We start from the raw sequence: 14926 nt of genomic DNA, 5'->3' as shown, positions 1-14926 counted from the left end.
AAGTGTGCCTGGGGTGAGTCATTGGTGATTAATTTGCAATCATTTTTTACATTGAGCAATTAATTTGAAAAAAACTGACATTTTGATTAGCTTATCATAATATTTCAAACAATTGATATTTAAATTAATTTTAGAAGTGCTCGCATGATAGACCAGATGAATCCTCTAGTATCCTCCTTTTTACGTTTATAATTCCCGGGTTCAATGTCATTTTGAAGTTTTTAGCTTTAAAAAATCTTGTCATTTATTGTTTTTTGTTTTTTTTTTTCTTTTCCAGTATATTTTTATGCACTTATTATCCTTGCTTTTCTTTTTTTTAACTTAATCTACAGCCTATACTCAATAGCTTTTGCTTGTTTGGGGGTTATCATATTTGACCCATTGGACTTTTATCACAACCACAAAATCTTGCTTTAACTCATCATATAGAGCTCCCATCACTTTGGTGTGTTGGACAAAGTTGTTTGTTTTGATAATATTGACAACTTTTCTGATCATTGTAATCGTCTAAAATCAATGTTTTACATCGTTTCAGACAAAAAACTGTTTTTGGGAATGTTTATGAAAAGGTCCCAAAACAAACATTCAATAACAAGATAAAGCATTGGCATATTTCACAAAATTTGTGAAAATTGTCTGCCCTACAACTTTGCCGAAGACACCAATGCTTTATCTCTTAACCTTCCTACGGTATTGGGGTCCTTTTCGGCCTTTTTGAAAATGGAACCGGTTCCCGGCTACCCGATGAACGGTCAACTTGATTTTTTTTTCTGGAACCAGTTTCAGAATGGATCAGCGAACAATGGCATAACCGTAGATTGACAAATCTTTCAATTTCATGAAGTATGATATGTCGGATGATAGGGTGTCTCTCATATTCCGGAAGTGTCCCCAAGGGGCCACCGGTAACCGGTTCTAGATTGACCAGAATGGCTCAGCGAATTAATGTTTTTTTCTTTCAATTTCATGAAGTTTGATATGCAACATGATGGGTTTCCAACAAAAAAAAAACAAGTTGGCCGTTCATTGGGTACCCGGGAACCGGTTCCAGGTTACCCCGAAGTGGCCACTAACAGAGGTTCTGGCAATCGTGTATTGTGTTTTTAGTAAGTTTTATGGATCAATTTCAACTATCATGAGAGTATTGGTATCACATATACGTGAACAACAGTAAAATATGAACTTTTCGGATGTTCCGGATATCCGGAACCGGTAGATCACCTGGCCAAAGTACACATATTTTACACAATATTACACATTTTTTTCGACACAAAATCTGTCACCATTTCCTGATGAGTATTACCATCATGTTTTTTCTATGTAGTGTACAGATTTCAATTATTCTTTGAGTGTAGATCATTTAAAATTTGGAACTTTAATTCGAATCAGTTCTACAATAAAAATCATAATTTGTACAGAAATGTTTTATTTGGTTTTAAATGTGTGACTAGTATGTGAACCAATAAATAATAATGCGAACATTATTCACAAAACCTCAGTCGTATTTTCCTGCTTCTCCAATAAACATGTCATTCGACCGTGGTTTTCCCAGCCACAACGGCGTTCCCAGTGGCGAAGGTTCAACTATTGAGCGTCCCATCGAAAGGAAATTGCGCGCGCATAGTACAAATACAATACCGAGAGCGGCGAGAATGCAAGCAAGCACATATATCGAATTCGCGCCATTTAAAAAGGTATCACATTTCGCTTAATAGCTCCCGTTGCCGGCATTATTGTCTTGCAATTCAAGCGCTTATAAAAAAGACCTTTTAATATATTTTGAGAAGAACTCGGGCCAATTGTTCCCCTCGCACCTGCACAAACTGCTGACTACGAGGAAATGATGACATAAACGTCCGACTGGCCTTTGAATTTCAAGCTAAACTTGTGCGGGCAAATTGGTCGTTTTTGCTTGAAGTATTGCGAAAAAATCGTAAAGTTGGCAGTTTACGAGGGCAATCAAACCGTCAGCAGTTGCGCTCTGTACGCTGTGTACATTACATTGCATACTGATAGGAATTGGCTGAAGAAACTGGAAAATGGACTATTTCAGACCACCGGTCAACTTAAATGGTGAAAGGCAAGTGACATTCGCACCATCTATTAGCGGGTGGACAAAGTGTGGAAACGTCGTTTTGCCGGAAAAGCGGCCCCCTAACTAGAGGAGCACAATCGAACAATCAGTCAGCGGAAAGCAATGACCAAGGGGAGAATACCGTTAACCTCTTCCGAATTGTCCCCGCGCGGCGATCGCAACGCTCTCTATAATTAAGCTTCATTTTCTCCATTCATGGCTGCTGCAGCGATGCACTTTTTCGCAGAAAGTTTCTCTTTCGCCGTACGCGATGCATCGCTTTTATCTGTCCAGTGGCCAATTTTCGTGGTAGCTAGCCATGGTTGTTCTCTGTTGCAGAAATAACCGTTGGATGGCCTACTACAGCGACGACTTGCATGCATGTGGAAGTGCAGATTTAACGCGCGTTGATTCCCGCGCGCACTCCCAATCGCAGCAGCCCGTTTTCTTGTCACCAACCTCGGCACATGTTGCTGAATGAGTGGTCCAAGCAGGGTTTGCGTTGCTGAAAGAGAGCGAAGGAGGCGGCGTCCGTTTGGTTTGTTGTAGTATAATTAAGCCATGTTTTACGCGTTTTGCGCGACTATGTAGAGTTGCGGCTACCGATTGCCGCGAGATGGTTGATGGAACGGTGACATCTGGAGGAAAATGGTTCCCAGCCGTTGCGAAGGAGGTCACCTACTGCTGTTTATACCGTTGCAAGGGTATTAGGTTCTCACGCATGGTGGAAAAATAACAAAGCTGGTGCGAAGTTATTGGTTGGGGATCTTGGATTCGCTCTGAGCAGGTGATACGACCATCCCGGTTTGAAATCATGTTTATCTCATTCTCGAATATTATTTACAATGGTTTGAAAGATTTCTTTTTTTTTCAATTCCCGTTTTTTAAGGGTATAAACAAAATTCTCCATAGTATCCCGAAACAAGTTATACACAGAAAAAAATATGTGAATTTACTCGGCACGTAAAAAATGAATTACATGTAAACTCAGTTGATGTAAACGTGAGATTCGACGTAAACGGTTGAATCGCACGTAAAATCATGTTTTTACGTATAATTTGTTTCAAATTTACATCAAATTGCATTTAAATTTAAATGTTAAATGACGTGCAAAAGTGTTACATCATAAATGATGTAACATTCGCAAATATTTTTTTGTGTGTAGGACAAGATTTTTTTTCTATTTAAATAAATGTCACTCGCTATCAAGTACCTACTTAAAAGAACCCCTACCAATATTTCTGTCGATCAAAAATGCAATATCAACATGTCATGTTTACGTGTCTGCTCAATTCTATAAATGTGCACCACCAAAAATGAACACCACAGGGGTTCGCTCCCGAAAGCATAAACCCGCAATATATGAACTGTTCCCCCTGTATCCTATTCCCGGACCTCACCACCAGAAACTATTATCCTGCAATTTTCCTATTATTTAATCGATACAGTTTTTGGCGCGGCGCAACCCCGTTCAAAGTACTGAGATCTTTTCGCGCTCTTCTCGGCCAATCTTTTTGATTTCACTCTCTATTTGTAGGCCAACACAATAGCGGTCGGTGGCGCAGAAATTGTTATTGATATAGCGGATGTTAATTGAATGAAATGATTGCATTTTCACTCGGTGGCGAGTTTGAGGTTAGGCCGGGCTCGAGGTCTGGCCTGGAAAGGTAAGAAGGTGGATCAGTTTCATGCTGCAGCGAGCAATTACTTCCAATAGGTTCGAATTATTTAATTCTCTTACCGAACAGTTTCGCGGGGGGAAAACAGTGCGAAATGCATTGCGAGGAATTTCAAAGTGTTGCCGATGCCTGTTGATGCTACACCCAGCAGAGGATTGAATGAAATGTATGTGAACCTTCTAGATTTTGAAGCTTTCTTAATATAGACCTGTTTTGTCAAGTCCTAGTCTATGGTTTCATTGATTTATGCATTATTTGATCGAATTTAACAGTTTTTTTTTTTAATTTAAAACCATACTTTTAGTCTGCCATTTGGATACACCCACAGGAAAGAATTGCTGCCAAAGTCGTCACCATGGTCTTGCTTTGTTGAATGAGGCCCTTTCATTAAACCTACACAGAAAAAAATATGTGAATTTACTCGACACGGAAAAAATGAATCGCATGTAATCTCAGTTGATGTAAACTTGAGATTCGACGTAAACGGTTGAATCACACGTAAAATCATGTTTTTACGTATAATTTGTCGCAAATTTACATTAAATTGCATTTCAATTTAATTGTTTAATGACGTGCAAATGTGTTACATCATAAATGATGTAACATTCGGAAATATTTCCGAATGTTACATCATTTATGTGTTAAATCATTTATGTCAGAGTTCTCTAATTTGGGCGTATTAGTAAAGTATTTCTTCTTTTGATTGATTATGTTCGTTGATTAGCATAGACAAATTAGAGTTCAAGGATAGTTTTTGATGAACATATTTCTAAGAAACTATTTACAAACTCAACCCGGTTGGCATTTACTAAACCGGTTCAAGTTGATTGAAGGTACCCGTTTAACTAGTAGCAACTCGCTGTGTTTACGCCTCACATTAGCAGAAACAAATCAAAACATCGCTCAAGAACTCACGGTACTACCGACCCCAAAAACCCGTCCGGAGGCCAGTTTATTTCCTTCTCTTGTGGTTTTACTGCGCACACGCTTAGAGTAAAATTTAATGCTTTAAACGTGATTATTTAGTATGTGCGCAGTAAGCCTGCGTCCTAGAACAGATTTTAATTGATTTTCCAAATTAAACTTTTATGGCAATGGCGCACAGACTATCGGACAGGAATATTTTATTATCGCGATTGCTCACTGTCGCCATCTCGAACCTAGTCACTGAACTGGCAAAATGATTCAAAATGGCGCCAAAAATCTAGAAAATTTGATATAAAATCTAATGTACGAATTTAATCTCGGAACATCACAAGTTCAAATCAAACCAGCGACTATAATTTGTCCTAAAATAACAATAATGTGTTCGCACGACTTGCCGCTCAAAGCCCAACGAAGAACCCGTCACACAAGACGAATGACCCTGTCGTTTACACTTGAGAACTCCGCCGCGGCTCTATCAGCTTGGTTTAATCTGCCTGCTGGAACATGCCGCTCTGTCACACTGCTGCCAGAGCGTGATAACTTTGTTTTGGATTAGCAAAAAACCTGCCAGTAATCAATCAGGCGTGCTGATTCTGCGAAACTTTTTCATGTTGAGTATGAGGAAGTATTTAAGTCGCACACATAAACACTCGATGTAATCTACCACTTGAGGGCGCTCTGCTCGCTGGGGCGGTTTAGCTCAAACTTCGCACGATCAACAATCCATCAGCGGTGATGAACACTTCTTAATCTTTTTTTTTTTTTGCTGTTGCCAATTTGTTAAGTGACATACTCGGCAGGGGGGCTGGAAGGTGACCCGCGATGAATTATTCATTCTTCATCATCGATTTGGGGAGGGAAACGCGCCGACAGTGTATCGAGAAATTAAAAGTGAGAGTGTGTGCGTGCAACATGGAGTTAAACTTTTCGAAGTGCCATGGAAACCTTCACAGCAACTGCACAGAAAGTTTAACTCCATGTTGCACACACTCTCACTTTTAATTTCTCGATTAGCACTTGCGATCCGGAGAGAGATCTCTCGTCAGGAACCGGTCCGCACTCTCGGCGCGGCAGGTACCGGTTCCCGTCAAAAGATGGCGTGGTCACTTGTAGGTCAAAGCTGACGTCCGACGCGAAGCGTCGCAAAGAGCTTTCATTTATCAATTGACACTTTTTGCGCAGTTGGATTAAAACTAATCGCGCAGAAATGAATAATCAGCGTCATCCGGTGTCCCACACGACACGGGCAGGCAACAAGCGAGACACGGTGTCTCCAGTCGAGAACCGAACCCGGGCTTGGGCGGATCGGGTGACGTGGTTGTGTAACGACACTCTGCGGGATCGTATATCTGCTGGGAGACAACCCCGGGGATTAGTAATTAACCAGTTCTGCGGGACGTTTGTCAATCGATTCTTCGCCGATACTCCAGTTATGATGGGATTGAGAGCTGTGGTTTCTTGCGCGCCTACACGAGAACCGCTGGGAACGCTCCGCTCGCGATATTTGTCATCCATCGCTCCAAACAGGGTTCGTTCCAGTGCAGTTCTCCTCCCGCCTTGCACGTTTCTTCAGGCCATGTATATGAATTTCTAATTCGTATTATTAAAGGACCCCGCACTAATCGCGTGGTCGTTTCCGAGAACAAAGCGGGAGCGGTTCCAGTTCTGGCCGTGATTGAAGGTTTCGACCACGCGCGGAAACTTGTAACAGGTTCCACGTAATTGCTTTCAAAGCTTTGCACTTATGCAAAACCTCTATCGGCACCCAATCTTGGCCGCGCACTCCCTCCTAATCGATTCGAACGCCTTTCTGGGCTGGTGACACCGCGTCTCGCGGAGCTGGAGGGTGTCTCGCGCAGTTTTTGCGTCGTAGATTAAATGAGAGCAATTCACTTTTCATTGAAAGGCGCAATACTATCGAACTTGAAGTATTTTGATCACAGTAGTCTGTTTGGATCTCGAAAGCGTAACGGTTGGATGCACAATTTTTAGCCTACTTTGATTTTAAAATCAAATATTGTAAATCGTGTAGAGTTCACACCGCAGAAACGCCACAATTCGTCCCATAGTCCAAGTAAGTACCTGTTATGCACACATATTAAGCTTCACAATAATTTATTGTGTATTTACATCGATCACGGTCAGCGCTGAGCAAAGTCCAAGCCGAGATTTTGCTTCACCTACTCCCGCATATGTGAATAACTCCCGCTCTACCTGTTACATCGCAACATTTGATCCTGCCAGAACCGGTTAACCTTGTTGGTAGGAATTTTTCAAATAAATTACAATATACGACGACTCTGCGACGTGCGCTGCTCGATTGGCACGTTTTGTAGTACACAAGCGGTGCGCACCACCGCGGCTACTTGGATTTTTGCGGAGTTTGCGCGCTTTGCTGGAAAATGCAGATCTGGCGTTCGAGGTACAGCAAAACCGCGACAGTTTGACAGCGACTTCAAGGGGGGTCCCCTGATGTCGAACAACCATGGTTTCACGGTATTTTTACGAACAACGCCTTCAAGTGTGCGAAAAGTGCTTTTTGCAAAATTTAATCTGCCAAACATCGAGTGCCTTAAGAACCCTTGCCATTCTTTGCTCGAAACGGCTCGAGTTTCGAGCTATATAAACACCGTAACACCGCGCTAAACTCGTTCGGGCAAACATTGTTGTCCATTCCCGCGGCAAGTTGTAAAACTCCCGCGTCCTCTCCGACCGCCTACCCCCCTCACGGATCATGTACGATATGTGTGTTTGAAATAATTGCCAGATGAGATAAGTCAAGTGATTGAAGGCGTACATTTTGCGATTTGTTCGGCCGTATATTTGAACAAAACACCATAGACTGGTGTCCAAGACATCCAAAACAGTTTGACAACACTATGAATCAAAATTTATCGTCATAACTTGTCCAATGAGCTTCTTAAATGTTTAGAAAATATGAGTGATTTTGTTGGAACGTGTATTGTTTTGACAGATTCTTTTGTCACTTTGACATATTCGCAACCAGTCTAGAAAACTCATCTATGATTCCAAGCAAATTTGCGTACATGTTAGCCGCGGCCAAAACCTGTTCTGCTCTTGAAATGTTCTAAACCGTTCGCGTAAGAGGCCACCTTCGCCACCTGCACCACTACGTTCGATCGTTCGCGGGGGATTTATTCAAATTCTGTCTCATATGACTCTACAGTTCTACCCATTGAGCGATCAGGTTTTGCCTTGACTGCCAAACCGATTTCTCCGTGCCGCGAGCGCGAGTCGCGGTCAAGCGGTGGTTCAGTGCTAGCTCAGCCGGGTGACAATAGACAGCGCGGAGTTGTTTTTTCCCGCGCGCGCGATCGCCCTCGAAATCTTGAACTCTCGGACGGTCAGATCCCCATCAGTGTTGATTGATTTTAAAACTGACGTTTTTTGCTTTGTTTTGGTCGGAAATACAATCCCCTTCGAGGTGACCACCAAAAAATTACCGCCTCCCGGTTGATCCAAGCAAGCGCGTCTCAATTTATCCACCAACATCGGATCGTGGGTGCCTTCAACTTTTGATCCAAGTGACCTTAGCGGGCGGTTTAAGTGCGAAGATAAGCACTACGCGTCATACGCGAGCACGGCCTACTGCGAGTGATGAACAAATTGCGCGGCGTACGTGTCGCGATTACGACGCGCTCCAGCGTGTAACGACCGGAACGGGTGCGCGCGAAAGTGATTTTTGTATTAGGAAAGGTAATTGGTCTGATGCCCTCTGGTGCGGTACTTGAAGCCGACAAGTGACTGAGTGATATAATGGTGGTTTAACTCAATTTGCGGTAATAAATCAGTTCGTTTACACCGCGGTGAGCAGGGTTCCGAGCAAGGATTTACGCACTTGCGTGGATGGAACGGGCTGTGAGTTAAAAAGATATAAAAAGCTTAATGTTCAAAATATCAACGCAAATCCATGTAAAACAACTTTTATTTCTCAAATAATCCTTTAATGCCTGAAAAAACATCTGGAATATGAATAATTTTAGTTAAGTATGTATTTTGCTGTCAAAAACACACGCTTATTCTATATTGAGTACATTTGTTGGTTGTTATCTAGTTACATCAAATCTTACGAAGAAAATAAGTTTAACACAGTAACTGTAACAAACTAGAAAATTTCACTAAAGTTTGTCAAAAATGCCTCACAAGATTTTGGTGACTGCAAAAAAACAAACAAACAAAGTTGACACCGCGCGAAATGGAAGTGGAAACACATTTCGCGCACACTTTCTTAGCGACAAAGATGGCGGCCGTGGCACGCGACAAGCGAGGCCCATCAAAGCAAACATGCGTTTTGACACACTTTACACTCACGTTGCAGTCATAACAAACAGTAGGCAGGAAAACATGCGCTTCAAATCTCTGGCAAAGCCTGCTGTCTGTCTGACTCTGCGTCGACGACTTGCCAGGCCTGCTAAGTGCGCGCTCGCGCGCCATTTGTAAAACGCCTTAGTATGAATTATGAAGAGACAACTTCCCACCATGCACTCACTACTCCCCGGGTTCAAGCTGCGTGATGGTTTCTCATAATCGGTGTGGCTTTTAGAAAGTACCCGGCGAGGAGGGGTGCCGCGCGAGGGAAACTTGGTATTCATCTTTGCAAAAGTGGCAATTTCCGGAAGTGAACGTTCGACGTTTTATGTGTTTCTAGAGCAACTACCGAGCTGGGATGGCGGATTTTTTGCTCTCTCTATCCACCAAACATCTATTTGCTGGAACCGATGTGAATCCGGCTGTCCGCAACCGCAGCTGTACCGGCTACTCGCGGAGACCCCCTTTCGATGTGGCAAAGGTATTAATTGAATGATTAAGCTGTTACAATTGCGGCTTGAACGTCGCGCGCACTTGAGTGCGCTCCAATTGCCGCCATCAAATTCGTAATTAAAGTGGTTTGTGGGGACGGCCCTTGCAGCAGTACCAAGGGTTGAATGGTATCTCAAGAATTCTGTTGGATTGCGTGTTTTGTGGTCGCGGACACGATGTGAGATATATGAACCAGTACGGTTCCCGCCAGTTGGAAACGCGATTGTTAGTCGTATCGAGATTCCCCTTTGCTCCATAATTTTCGCGCATTTGCGCTGTCAAGAACACTTCAAAGAAAGAACAAACTCGAAAGGTGCAGCATACTTGCAGAACAACAACGACAACGATCAGATAAGTGCAGGCACGCGACCAAAATATCGAATTACGCACATCGACGCGCCACACCTTTACGGAACCATACTACAAGAGATAGCCATCATCATCAGTTTGAGCATCGTACAGCTTCACCCTCCAAACGGCACACCACTTATGTTGGGTGCAGCTTTCCAGCGAGAACGAAAGCTGAACGGGCAGATGTCAACTGCTAATTTCCAGAACGTGTGGCGTGTGCCAGGTTCAATTTTGTTTTCGCAAACTCGTGGAGGTAGCCCCATGAGTGTGACTCACTTCATCGCGGGGAAACCTTCGGCGAAATTCCTCATCCCTATTATTTATGATAAGCTTCGTGACTCAGTGTGGTTTTGTGGCTTTGAAACATTAAATTCCTAATTTCCTCAAACATAATATGACGTCAATGTTACGAGTCGATTTTTCCCAGTGCATTCAGAACAAACGCTACCAAACGCAGCTTGATGTGGAATCGCGCAACCACCTGCCTGCTGCGACGATCCAGGTGCGTCAAGGGCAGGGTCGTCCCAATCGAAGACGGCCATGATGAACGCACGCTGTTTATCCTTAAACGTAATAAAGTTGCACGAAAGCCCGAAATACGATTATGGCATGGCAGTAAATATTCTTCCACTCTGAAGTAAACACACAGCAAAAGGACCAGGGTTCACATTTCATAAAACATTAAGGGGACAAACAGAAATATGTTGTCCCCGTTGCGTGTTTTCGGGGTTTAGCTTAACACGACTTCTTAAGTTATAGACGCCTCATCGTCATTCCAAGCACGTTCGACTAACAGTTTTATTCTCTATGTTTCTTCCAGATTTCGGATCCAGAGCACAGCGGACAGCATCCATTTTTCCAACACAAGTGAGTTTATCGGGCCAGATATCGGTATCGTGTTTGAATATAGGTCATATATATGAGCTTTTATCTCTTGGTTCTGATTCACACCCCGAAAAATAGTTTGCTCGAGAGTCGTGATTGCGGCAATAAAGCGGATCAAGCGATGGAAACATCGAAAATTCAATCTGTGAGGTCAATTAAGATATCAGCTTGCAACCGACCGAACTTTTTCGAGTGTTATTAGTTATTAGTCTCATTGAAATTAGGTTGTTTTTCCAAACCGTTCATCATCGTTCAACTTTGGATGATTTCGTTACAACACCATCGATTTGGGTAAGCTCACCTTTTTCTCATTACCTTGATGGTTTCTACCCTTTGTTTTTGCCGCCAACTCGATTCAGATGTAACAATATAATTAGACGTGTAGCGGCTGCCAATGGTCGCTTCATTATGCCTAATTATCGACGGTTGGGTAATTTATAAACAAATTTCGCTTCATTATTCGCACTTGCTCGTTGGCACTTTTTTTTCTCGTCATTTTCGATGTGCTAAGCCGAACAATTTAGTTTCATTATTCAGCCCTAAGACTCGTGCTCTTTCAAAATGCCAGCCGCTTTGATTGAGCCTTGAAAGAACGGGTCGTTTTGTAAGCCCCCTAAAAACACTTTGGGAAGATTAAGTTCAAGAACGCACATGGCGCGCGGTACTAATAGATTTGAAATTTTACTATACATGACGCGGGCTGCACCGCGTTGATGATCTCACGAAGGGGGCGTGCAAAGTGGGAACAAAACATGAAAACTCAATCACTGATCGCGCTTCGGCGTTAACAGCGTGATTATCTTCATTGTGTTTGCACCTTATCGAAGGGGTAGTTTAAGTTTTTTGTAGGAGAAGGCACATGTTGTTCTTTTAAACTTAAACTAATACAGAATTCCCCTTTTACAAGGTGAAAATCGACGCAATTTTTGGATACCGTCCGGTTTCCCCTTAACAAGTTTGCTTCATTTGACAGTTCACACTGAAACAAATCTTGTCGACAATATCGTTAACCTGCATTGACGAATTCAAAGTGCCGAAAAATCGATTGCATCTCTTGTAATAAAGATCTAGACAAAATGCATTCCTTTCTTCTTTCGTAATACAATGAATAACTATTGGCAAAGACTCAAAATTTCAGCTCAGCTCGCACGAGTTTGATCGCAAGCGGCGCATTTAACTGCACCATTGACGTCACGTCCATTCACAGAAAAATCCATTCTAATCCGCTACTATTTTTAAACTAGCGCCTTTCGAACAAACAAAAAATTTAACTGTTTCTAGCGGCACCACAAGCAACAATTATACGCAAATTAAACAACAGTACATTGTGCTAATTATGTCATCAAACACAATTGAAAACGGGCACCATAAAAGTTGAAAAAAGCGTCGCTTTTTCACACGCGCCCATCGCAGCAGGCTTGACAGTGACACTGAAAAACACAACACCGAATGATGATAGGCTCATTCACAATTTTCTGGTGGCTCATTAGAGGCGTTTTATAGCCCCGTGATCTCTTCGGACGACCACCACATCGGGGAGCTCACCTTGAATTTGAAGCTTCATTACCATGCACACAATACAGATGGCGTGACAGATAGTTTAACGGGGGGCTGCACCTGTTTAGCTGTCAAAACGACTTGCCGTGGCGACAAGTGAAACTAATATTGAAATCATCACGCAGTTTGGTGAATAAATATTGCTCTAGGTTTTCTCTCCCCTCCGCGTGCGCGGTACCCTTTTATGCTAATATGGGGAGTCACAACATTCGTAGAATAATGCATAAACAAACTTAATAGAAAAAAAATAAAACAAAAGCCAATAACAAACGGGGCGGGTTCCCTCTAGTAGAGGTTTGTAGTTGGGTATTCTGTCCATTTCGCCCTCAAAACGTCCTCATTTGCATTCAAATGACGTTGCAGATATGCTGATGTTGTTTTCTTCATCTTTTAATAACTGTGCGTTTTTTTTTTTGAGCCACCGGCAACATGAAGTAACAATACTAAAACAGTTATAAAATTACCTAAATTAAAGGCTTTGAGACATTTTCACAGGCAATTTCGAAAAGAGTGGTTCGTCTTCAGCGTTACTCTATGGCGCCCTTTGACGAAATTGACGTCGCGCTGACAGCTAAAGTAGGCGATGTCACTCGAAGTTTTTTGAATTTCCACTCATGTAGGTACATACTGACCAGGCCATGTAGTAATCCCGCTCGGCGTGTCACATGGCCTGCTTGGACCTGGCGGGGTTGAAGCTAGGCCCGGTAATGTGTTCAATGGTCATGACTTTTGCTCCTATCAGCCGCCGTGCACTGGCTTCTCGATTGGAAATTACCGATAATCCGTGACCGCGTGACGGACAATCTGTAGGGTAGGGGAAGGTATTTTGACGTGTACGGGCCTGCGCGCGCGCCATGTTCCCTTCGAAGGTCAGTCCGTGTCTTGCTTACAACGTAGGCTACAGAGCGAAAGGACTAATTTTAGCGCTCTCGGTGGACATGCTCATGTTTTCCGTGGCGTAATTTGAGCCCGGCGCTATGCATATCGAGCATGCTGGCCGAAAGTTCCGTGTGTCTTCGTACTAAAGCCGTTGTAGGGCTTCTGTATTATTATTGAAGTGTTAGCACTTAACGTTTTGTCACACCTAGCAAGGTGCGGATTACTTTTAGTGTTATCGTGGATTTTGGATTAGTCGTAATCGATTAATCTGTTAGCAAAGATTCTTTACTAAATATGATCAACCGAGTGACAGTTGCGTAGTTCAATCTAATGTCGCTCTGTTTTTGGTGGCGCCACTGTTTAATGACGGTGTTTCATCGAAGTTGAAGAGAGCGTGATTTTACACACTAAGTTTCTCCCCTTTTTATGAAGTTTTACTCTGATTAACCTAGTTCTTTCAATTTTCACGGACAGAAATTTATTGCCAGATTTGGCCATGGCGGATAAGTCCAACAATCTTCGTTTAATTTCGGACCCACCTTACGCAAGCACTCAAAAAAGTAAACACGCTATTTTATTGCAGTTGGTACTTTAGATGGCACTACCGTACGCCACTTTTTACGATTCTCACCGTCAGAATTCGGTTGGCTTATTTGGTCGCCCAAAGGAAGTTTAATTAAGATAAGGTGTTTAAGGGGGCGCATCAACCACTCACTTCCTCACGGACAGCCGTTACTTCAATCAACAAGTCTGCGTGTGGAAAGGTGTACGAAAAGGAAAAATACATTACACTAGCGTACATACATAAATCATTAACTTCAATTTTTCGCTTTTTATAGCCCCTTTATAGTTTCATACATTCATCATTATTATTGCTCACCCGCACACCGCTCCGCAACTCCCCCTATATCTGATGGCTTTGCCTGACGCGTCCCGCGCCCTATTCCCCCCTAATTTCACCATTAGCGCCCCCTAATTCACGTAGGTTCGGGGCGTTTGCGGACGACGCTCGAAAATATATTGTTGTTGACGTAACCATCATTTCACGCCAAACTGCAGGCGAAAATCACCCGCCAAAAGAAACCCCGGAACCGAGGTGGACCATTTCTCCACGTCGCAGTACCATTAGCGCTCGTTCACTGGGGCGGGGCACTTTTATCTTTTTCCGATCGGGCGGGGGCGGTAACGAGAGCAGATTCGCGTCCAAAGCCAAACAAACACTCGAAAGCATGGTTGAAACATCGCGGAGGGGCACTTGTGGCATCTTGGGGCCAATCAGGCCTGGGAATGCACAAAAAGTAGGCTTTGACAAATTTGGATCTCCGCTTTAAATCGAGTCTACCATCTCCGGGTTTTACAAAGCCTACTGAGATGAAGACGGTGATTTACTAAGTCTGCCACCATTTCACTAAAGTGAGGGCTTTTTGAAAAGGCGCACATTTGTCAGGGTACACGCGGAAGAGCCAACCAGGAAAAAGGAACAACACTTACGGGCCGCCAACAACGACGAAAGCTTTTAAATTCGTATACTAGGGCCAAATATTGTAATTACTGCCTAATGGAGGCAGTACCGGTGCCTTCTGGGCGGTTTGGTCCCTTCACTGTACGTACCATAAAAGGTGCTCGAGTGTGGTTCGCCCGATTAGATCTTCCTTGGAAGTAGTCGCCGTCCGACAATGCCCGAGTGTGGCAAATAGATCAAGCCACACGGTTTCAGTTTTCACCTCGCATAGATATGCATCTTTCGCGGCAT

General features: G+C 43.1%; 1 protein-coding gene across 4 annotated transcripts in view; it reads left to right on the top strand.

Moving 5' to 3' along the window:
- LOC120421937 (semaphorin-1A) overlaps positions 1–14926 on the top strand; it is an 89489-nt gene that overhangs the window by 63683 nt on the left and 10880 nt on the right. For 2 of the 4 annotated variants that reach the window (XR_005606048.2, XM_039585246.2), the window contains exon 2: positions 10673–10719. The exons of 1 other annotated variant lie outside the window; for it this stretch is intronic. The gene's annotated coding sequence lies outside the window, so the exon portion shown is untranslated. Of the gene's footprint in view, positions 1–7899; positions 8398–10672; positions 10720–14926 lie in introns of those variants that run through there. One more of the 4 variants, XM_039585244.2, reaches the window with a different exon arrangement.

The sequence above is a fragment of the Culex pipiens genome, chromosome 3 (assembly GCF_016801865.2).
Source record: "Culex pipiens pallens isolate TS chromosome 3, TS_CPP_V2, whole genome shotgun sequence".
NCBI classification, from domain to species: domain Eukaryota; kingdom Metazoa; phylum Arthropoda; class Insecta; order Diptera; family Culicidae; genus Culex; species Culex pipiens.
Note: the sequence above shows the minus strand (reverse complement) of the source record. Positions and strands in the feature narration are given on the sequence as shown.